The sequence below is a fragment of the Sesamum indicum genome, linkage group LG6, assembly GCF_026168435.1.
Source record: "Sesamum indicum cultivar Baizhima isolate 11 linkage group LG6, ASM2616843v1, whole genome shotgun sequence".
In the NCBI taxonomy this organism is placed as follows: domain Eukaryota; kingdom Viridiplantae; phylum Streptophyta; class Magnoliopsida; order Lamiales; family Pedaliaceae; genus Sesamum; species Sesamum indicum.
In genome coordinates, this window is record NC_142662.1 from 8,524,473 (window position 1) to 8,533,656 (window position 9,184).

At 40.6% G+C, this 9,184-nt stretch overlaps 1 pseudogene; it reads left to right on the forward strand.

Moving 5' to 3' along the window:
• The first annotated feature begins 2,780 nt into the window (after positions 1-2,780).
• LOC105165021 (transcription factor MAMYB-like) lies at positions 2,781-8,905 on the forward strand (annotated as a pseudogene).
• The last annotated feature ends 279 nt before the right edge of the window (positions 8,906-9,184 follow it).

A 9,184-nucleotide genomic window follows, 5' to 3' on the forward strand; every position in this document is an offset into this window, starting at 1 on the left:
GACTAAAAAAATACCTATTCCTAGGTGAGCCTATTGAACCGGCCGGTTCAATTCAGTTTTAATAACATTGATTGAACTATAAAGTAATTTGTAACATATCGAGGAATGTATTATGTTCAGATATAAATAAAAACTATTTAATTTTTTTGTCTTGTTATTAAGTTAATTCATTTTATGCAATATGAGGTCACACTAATAAGGACGACAATGGGGAGGTATGGGGCGGCTAGGGGTTGACCTAAGACTTGTCCTGCCAACTTCAAGACAAACCTGGGACTAGCCCTATCCCCCCCCCCCCTCCCCAAAAGTAATATGGCTCGCATGATCCTGGCATTCCTGACGTGTGTTTTCTATGTGAAGCGGGTTCTGAGGATGTTATCCGTGTTATTGTTACTTACTCAGTTTCTAGACAAATTTGGGAACTGTCTAATCTTCCATGCTTTTCATTAGGAAGCAAGTTGATGACCATGATATCGCCTTGTTTCTTACTAATGCTTGGTCAATTTGGTTTTAGATGAATACTCATGTCATCAACAATGAACATCTGGCTCCTTACCAAATCGTTGCATTTGCCTTGACATATTTGAATGGTTTCTTGAATGCTCGGCTTCATTCCCGCGCTTCTGTTGCATCAACTTCTTCTTTGAGATGGATGAAGCCACCTTCGAGTAGAATCAAAGTAAATTCCAATGGTGCTACGTTGAAGACGGAAAGGAGGTAGGGGGTGGAATGCTTTGCATGACTTTTGCATAGATTTGTCTCTGTTTAAATCCATTGATCCCTACGATAAATCAAAATATCAAAAATCCCCCAAATGAAACTTTTAATATAAAAAATTACCCTTATGCTATGAATAAATAATCATACCGCCCCCTAATCAATTTGAGCCTATTTTTTAGAAACAATGACTAAAATACCCGTTTTAGTCAACTGATCAAATTAGGCCTATTGATATATAATTATTTTAATTTATAATATATATAATGTATAACTAGTAAAATATATTTATAATATATATAATTATAATTTATAAAAAAAATTCAAAATAATAATTATAACACCCCCCCCCCCCCCCGCCCCGCCTCCCTATCTCCCTCCATCTCCATCTTCTTCCCCACCCCGCCCTGTTCTTCCCCCACCCCCCACCTGCTTTGCCCCCACCCCTCTAGCCTCCAACTCCCCCACTTTTTCTCCCCCCACCGTCCATTTGGGTGACGCCGGTCGCCTAGATCTGGGATATACGGTTCTGTTATTGAAGATGTTGTCACTGGTTACAAAATGCACAACAAAGATTGGAGATCAGTATATTGCGTTACTAAGAGAGATGCATTCAGAGGAGCAGCCCCAATAAACTTAACAAATCGACTGAATCAAGTTCTTCGTTCTCGCAATAATGGTCTATGTGCAAATCCTAGAATGAAGTTCCTTCAGCGAGTGGCATATTTCAATGTTGGGATTTACCCCTTCACTTCCATTTTTCTCCTTGTATACTGTGTTCTTCCTACACTTTCGCTCTTCTCATGAAAGTTCATCGTCCAATCGTTGGATGTGACTTTCTTGGTATTCCCAGAAGAGGAGGGCAACGCGGTCGCCCTCGTTGCATGGGCGATCGCGTCGCAGTGAGGGCGACGACCGCGCTCTCGTCTTTAGCAGCGGCAGTGACGAAGATGTCGCCGTTGCCTTTTTTCTATATAATTTAATTAAATTAATATTTTATAAATACTTAAATAATTATTATATAAAATAATATTTTATTTAATAAAAATATATAAATATTTTAATTAAATAATTATTATAAAAATAATATTTTATTTTTAAATATATATAATATTATATATATTAAATGTGAGAGAAGGACAAAAATGTAAAAAATAAAAAAAAAAGGTACTTTCATAGGAAAATCGCAGTCAAAGCGCTTGTGGCCCAAATTTTGTACGGAGGTGGTTTTTTGAACTTTCTTTTATATCACAGAAGGAGTATTTGATACTTTAATTTTCATAGGGGGTTTTTTGAATATTCCTATTATCACAAAGGATCTCTAGATTTTTCCCGATTTATCTCAACCAGTAACTCGGGGAGCTTGGAGAGACCTTCGCTGCAGGGAAAGAGTGAGATTGGATATGGTGCGTGGCTGCCAAGATGTCCTACGTAAGGGGGATAGTGCGAACCTGCTCGTCAAACTCAAGTCTAAATAGCTAACATCAAGAGTTTATTTTTGCTTACTGATTGGCCGTTTAATTTAGTCAGAAAAGTTGACAATAAGGCTGCAAGCACTCTTGCAAGTCGTGCCTTGGCTCATGCCGAGGGTCTCGCTAATATTCCCTCGACAGATTTTGACTTTTCCTAGTTCCATGTTTATGAAATTCAATTTTTCACTCAAAAAAATAAAAAGTGGAAACTCCTTTAAAGAATAAAAGAAATTAGCTCTTAAATCTAAAATATAATAATAATAATTTTATGCACAAAATGTTGATTTTTATCTCCTATTTATCTACGTATCATGTGATGATAATATTTTTTTATACGCACAATAAAGATCAAATAATAATAAAAAATACATACGTACAATCTAGATTAAAATTATAAAATTTTAAAAATCACGAATGCATTTTTTTAATAAACTGGTACAAAATAAATTGCTTCCGAAAGATATTCAAACATAAATATCTATGTCGAAGTAACTCCCGCACCCCCATTTGCCAGTGTGTGTAAAATATGATGATAGTAGATAAAATTTCCACAGATGCTGACTGTGTGTGAAAGGGTTCAAGCTTTGAAGCATGGAATTCTTAGATGAATTTGAGAGCAGGCCAAGATTCCTCTTCCAATCCAAGCATTCGCCTTAACCCTCAGATCCCGAGCACCCTTCCTCGTCCTTCTTCTCTTCTCTCCGCAAGCCCACCCTTTTCATTTCTCTCTTTTTCCCTTCTCATTTTCTCTCTTGCCTTGTTTTTAATTTCGAACCCCTTAAATCCCTCCTTTTATGGCTTTCCTTTTCCCTTCTTCTCGGCCCCTTTGCTCCTCCTTCTCTCACTGCTGGGGATATCCGTGTTGGCCTCGGCTCGCCTCTTAAGGAAAGTGTGAGATTTGCAGAAAAAAAAAATACCAGCAAAGGAGGTGAATGAAATCCATGGATGAAAACTCAATTTCTCTGTAAAATTGTTACTGAACAGAGTGAAGATAACTTCCAGATTATATACATAGCGAACTGATATAATGGATGCCTAACCAACTAACCAACTGGGCAATGACGTGGCCCAATGCCAAGAGGAATAAATGAGTCAAGTACATGTTAGCAATCTACACAATAAACAGAAACTAAAGCATGACAGTGGAGTGTGACTTTTCATTTCATCCAGCATCAATTAGTTCAACATCTTCATTGTCTTCAATATCTACAGAGTGTGAGTGCTGTGACTGTTGCAATTGAGTTGCTAGTTGCAGCAATACTTCATTAGCCCCCCCACAATGGACTACGAGAGAAGTGAGCAAGGCCCAACTTGGACATGATTAGAGAAAAAGATTTAAGGGGCAAAACCTTTGTGAAAACGTCAGCGAGCTGAAAGGAGCTAGGAACAAAGGAAGGTGAAATGAAGCCTTCCTTGTAGGCATCACAGACCAAATGACAGTCCAACTCGATGTGCTTCGTGCGCTCGTGGAAGACAGGATTCACGAGAACGTGGAGCGCAGCTTTGTTCTTGCAGAAGAGGTCGATAGGAAGAATGACCGGCACAGAGAGATCACGTAGAATATAGGACAACCAACGCAGCTCGCAAACAGTCGCAACCAAGCTGCGATACTCCGCTTCAACCGTGGAACGAGAGACCGTAGACTGTTTTTTGGTCTTCCAAGAAACCAAGGCATTACCCAAGAAAATACAGAATCCAGTCAGTGATCGTCTAGAGTCAGGGCATGTCGCCCAATCGGCATCACAGTATGCTCTCAATGCCAAGGAATTTCGAGAAGGAAAGAAGAGTCCTTTGGAAGGACATCCCTTCAGATAACGGACAACATGCAGTGCGGCCTTCTAATGAGCGTCGCAGGAGCGAGTTAGAAATTGGCTAAGTTGCTGCACCGAATGGGAGATATCAGGACGAGTAAAGCCTAAGTAAAGTAGGCGACTGACAAGGCGTCGATATGTATCAGGATTGGAGAGTAAAGCACCAGATGAAGCCATAAGTTTCAATCCATGAGGAAGTGGTATGGTTGCGGATTTAGCTTGACACAAGCCGCTATCCCGTATGATATCCATCACGTACTTGTTCTGAGCCACAAAAAGACCGCTGGAGTTGCGGGAAATTTCGAGATCAAGGAAGTAATGAGCTGTACCAATGTCCTTAATAGTGAATAGCTCATGAAGATGTTGTTTAATTTGCTGGAAATCAAATACAGAGGGACCGGTGATGAGTATGTCGTCGACATAAACCAGCAACGCCATTGGACCTGAAGCTGTTTCCTTAACGAATAAGCAATGATCGTGGGCAGATTGAAGAAAACCGTAGGCCTTGATCTTGTTGGTGAATTCAACATTCCATTGGCGGGAGGCCTGCTTCAAACCATACAAAGAGCGCTGGAATTTTGCAAACCAGTCCAGAATCAACAGAGTATCCGTCAGGTGGAATCATATGTATATCCTCCTCCAAGTAGCCGTGAAGAAAGGCGTTGTTAATGTCCAGCTGCTCAAGTGGCCAGTCACGAGAAGCAGCAACTACAAGAAAAATGCGAACCGTGACATTCTTGGCAACGGGAGAGAAACTGTCGGTGTAATCCACTCCCTCGATCTGATTGAACCCCTTAGCCACCAACCGCGCTTTATACCTCTCCATAGACCCATCTGCTCGTAGCTTGGTCTTGAACACCCACTTGCAATCGATTGCACTTTTACCAGAAGGCAAAGAGGTGATAGTTCAAGTCTGATTTTGTTCCAACGCCTTTATCTTAGCATCCATAGCATCACGCCACTCCTTGTGTTGGAAAGCCTCAGAAAAAGACTTGGGTTCCTGCAAAACCGACAAAGATGCTACGAACGACATATATGAAGGTGTAGGGGAATGGAATGTATGAGGGTCATGGGCAGAGCATATAAAATCTTTCAACCATGAGGGACATTATGCAACTCGAGAAGAGCACCTAAGGGGTATTGTATTAGCAAGGCTGGAATCAGATGACTCAAGCGAAGGTTGAGGGGACGCAGACACTGGGGAATGACTAGGTGCTGTGAGAGAAAGGTTAGTAGGTAAAGTTGGAGTAGGTTGAATGTAGTCAGAGTGGGATGGAACTAAAGGAAGAGGACAATCTTCATGAGTAGAATCAGAGGTAGAGAAAGGAGATATGTGCTCGTAGAAATGGACATCCCTTGAAAAGATGACGCACCTATTGTCAAGATCAAACAATTTGTAGGCTTTTTGAGTCATTGCATAACCCAACAAAATGCATTTTTTGGCTCTAGGATGAAACTTGGGTTTGGAGGGACTAACGTCAGTGGCATAACTAAGACATCCAAAAGTCCGTAAATGATCATAACTAGGAGGAGAGTTATATAGTAATTCAAAGGGAGATCTCCAGTGTAAAAGCTTTGAAGGGGTTCGATTGATGAGGTATGTGGCTGTGAGGATAGAGTCTCCCCAAAACTTCAAAGTTAAAGAGGCTTGAAAGAGGAGGACCCTAGCAACATTCAAAAGGTGTCGATGTTTGCGTTGGACAAACCCATTTTGCTGTGGTGTATAGGTGCAAGATGTTTGGTGTATAATCCCCAACTTATGACAAAGGTTTTGGCAATCTTTATTGAGGAATTCTGACCCATTATCGGACCTAAGGACTTTGACACATTTCTGGAATTGATTCTTTATCATGGCAAGAAAGGATTTAAGGATGGTGACAACTTGGGATTTGTGTTTGATGAGGTAGGTCCATAGGGAGCGAGTATGATTGTCAAGGATAGTTAGGACATATGTACAATTGGAGATGGTAAATGTGTTGTAAGGACCCCATACATCGAGGTGAACAAGGTCAAAAGGAGCTACAACATTAGACGTACTAGGCTGAAATGGGAGTCTAGTTTGTTTAGCTTTGTGGCAGACTTCACAAGGCGAATCAAATCAGCATCAATGGAATGTAAAGCAAGGATGTGTTTTATTATGTTTAGAGGATCATGGCCCAATCTATAATGCCAAGCTAATCCACTACATTGGGGATTAGAATGTGTATTCAAGTTACAACGAGCAGAATAAGAAAACAAAGAGCTAGATGTGGACTATTTAACAACATAAAGGTTCTCGTGTAGAGTTCCTTCAACCAGGCTTGGTGCAGCTACCTGGTCCTGCAAAGAGCAAATAGTTTTAGAGAATTGAGAGCTATAATGAGTGTCACGACATAGATGACTAACTGATAGCAAATTCACAGAGAAGGAGAGAATAAAGAAAACTTGGGTGAGGGTGATATCATCATTCAAATGCACAACACCTACGTATGATGCAAGTTTTTTTGTTCCATCAGGTAAGAGAATTGTTTTTGGTTGTAGAGGTTTAGAATAAGAATGGAAGAGATTGAGGTGTGCACATATGTGGTTCGTAGCGCCGGTGTCGATAATCTAGAAATTCAAATCAATTCCAGAGGTGTTAGGGACATTACTGGCAAAATTTTCTTCATCATGACAAGTAAAGTTCGCATAGTTGGTGATGGGATCAGCAGGTATGTTGTTTCCCTTCAGCAATTTAATCAGATCATTCATAAGTTCCATCATGTTCTTCGTGGGCGAAGCATCTCTGCTATTTCCTTTGTCTTCCACCACTGTTGCTGCAAGGTTATGATTACTTGGCCCCTTCTTCTTTCTTTCATTCATATTCTTATACCACTCCGGCACCCCATGAATCTGAAAGCAGGTTTCAAGCGTATGCCCAGGCTTACGGCAATGTGAACAAATTAGACCTTTTTCTGTCAACAAAAGGTCTCCTCCTATCCATATGTTTATCACTTTGTTCCTTCATACCTTCCCTCATCATCAGCTGATATGCCTTACGTCTGGAATTGTCCCCTATATCAGTATGTACAGCTCTTTGTTTCTCTACTGTGAAGATCATCGAAAAAGCGCGTTCGAGGTCTGGCAATGGATCCTGCATTAAGATCTGACTTCTGTCGTTGTCGAAGCTCTCATGCAATCCCATGAGGAATTGCATTAGCTGAGTGTTCTCATTCCTCTCTGTAATGCCTTTGTTCACGCCGCATGTACAACCTCCACAAGTACACTTCGGCGTAGGTGCTAGGCACATAAGCTCATTCCAAATCTTCTTAAGCTTTGTCACGTAAGCTGTTAAGGATAAATCTTGTTGCGAGATCAAGCTCAATTCACGCTGAATCTGATAAACCATGGGACCGTTACTACGCCCGTACCTCCCTTGAATCTCAAGCCATAGTTCATGAGAGGAAGTCACATACATAAACGATTCAAACGATATCTTTGGAAATTGAAATCCAAATCCACGACATTACCATCATGTCCAATCGTCGCCATTGTTAAAAAATGACTGAATCGATGGTAGGTCTCGAAAATGTTCCATCAATAAATCCGAGCTTCATTTTGGTGCATAGCGCTACGTAAACCGAACGACTCCAAGGTAAGAAGTTCTTACCATCCAACGGAGAAGAGGAGAGCACAAGGCTCGAATTTTCCGAAGGGTGTATGTACAAGGCTTCACGTTCCTGTTGCTCTGTAGCCGCTCTGTAAATCGGATTCATGGATGAATCCGCCATATCTCAGTATCAATGATGCAAGTGTCAATATAACGACCTCAGTATGCAGAGACCTTCATGGTGAAGGCTCTGATACCATGTGACATTTGCAGAAAACAAAATACCAGCAAAGGAGACGAATGAAATCCATGGATGAAAACTCAATTTCTCTGTAAAATTGTTACTGAACAGAGTGAAGATAACTTCTAGTTTATATACATAGCGAACTGATATAACGGATGCCTAACCAACTAACCAACTGGGCAATGACGTGGCGCAATGCCAAGAGGAATAAATGAGTCAAGTACATGTCAGCAATCTACACAATAAAGAGAAATAAAAGTGTGACAGTGGAGTGCGACTTTTCATTTCATCCAGCATCAATTAGTTCAACATCTTCATCGTCTTCAATGTTGCCTTCAATATCTATAGAGTGTGAGTGTTGTGACTGCTGCAATTGAGTTGCTAGTTGCAGTAATACTTCATCAAAGCCCGAATATTTCGATTGAAGCTACTGAAAAATTCAATAGAAAATTGACAAAAATTCGCAAGAAACCATCTGAAGACGTTGTTAGATCCGATGGGGTTTTAGAGAGATCGACAACTACAGATGGGCCGCTTGTTGATTTAGCGGATAATGAATCTAATAGATTTAATGAGTCGTTTACTGAAAACAAATCCGTGGAGCAAAGTAAGTGGAGTGAGGTGGATGAGGACTTATTGAGGAAGTTAATGGGGAAGCATCCGGTGGGGAAGCCGGCTGTTGGGAGGCAATAGCTGAGGGGTTCAAGGGGAAGCATAAGGTGGAAGCAATGATACGGAAGGCTAAAGAAATGGGAGAGAGGAAAGTGAGTGATCAAGACTCTTACAGTAAGTTTTTAAAGGATCGTAAGCCTGTTGATAGACGCCTTGTTGATAAGGGAGGGAATGAAGCAAACGCTGAAATTGGAATAGAAAATCAAAATGTGAAGAAGGGAGGAAGGAGAGTACTTGGAGTCCTGCGGAGGATTTAGCATTGCTCAACGTATTAAAGGCATTCCCAAAGGACGTTGCAATGCGATGGGAGAAGATTGCAGCTTCAGTTCCTGGAAAAACAAAGTCAGCATGTATGAAGAGAGTGACAGAGTTGAAGAAGGATTTTCGAAGTTCCAAGGCTTCTTCTGGCCAAATTTCTTAGGTGAATAAAGAACTTCAGAAACGAATGTCCGAAGTTGGTTTTTCGGAAGGTATGTTAGTCTTTTCATTTGTTAGGTGAAGGAGGTAAATTTGTCACAAAAACTGTCCATTTCAGATGTTTACATGATATATAATATTTACTTAATTGCAATAGTATGAGTATCTGGCTGTTTATATCTTAGTTGTTGTTTTTGTGTCTTAATCTTAATTGCCTGGACTGCTAGCCTGTGTCTCACTTTTTCACTGTGTCCCACTTTCTTGGTCATTTTGCTTTAAGCGA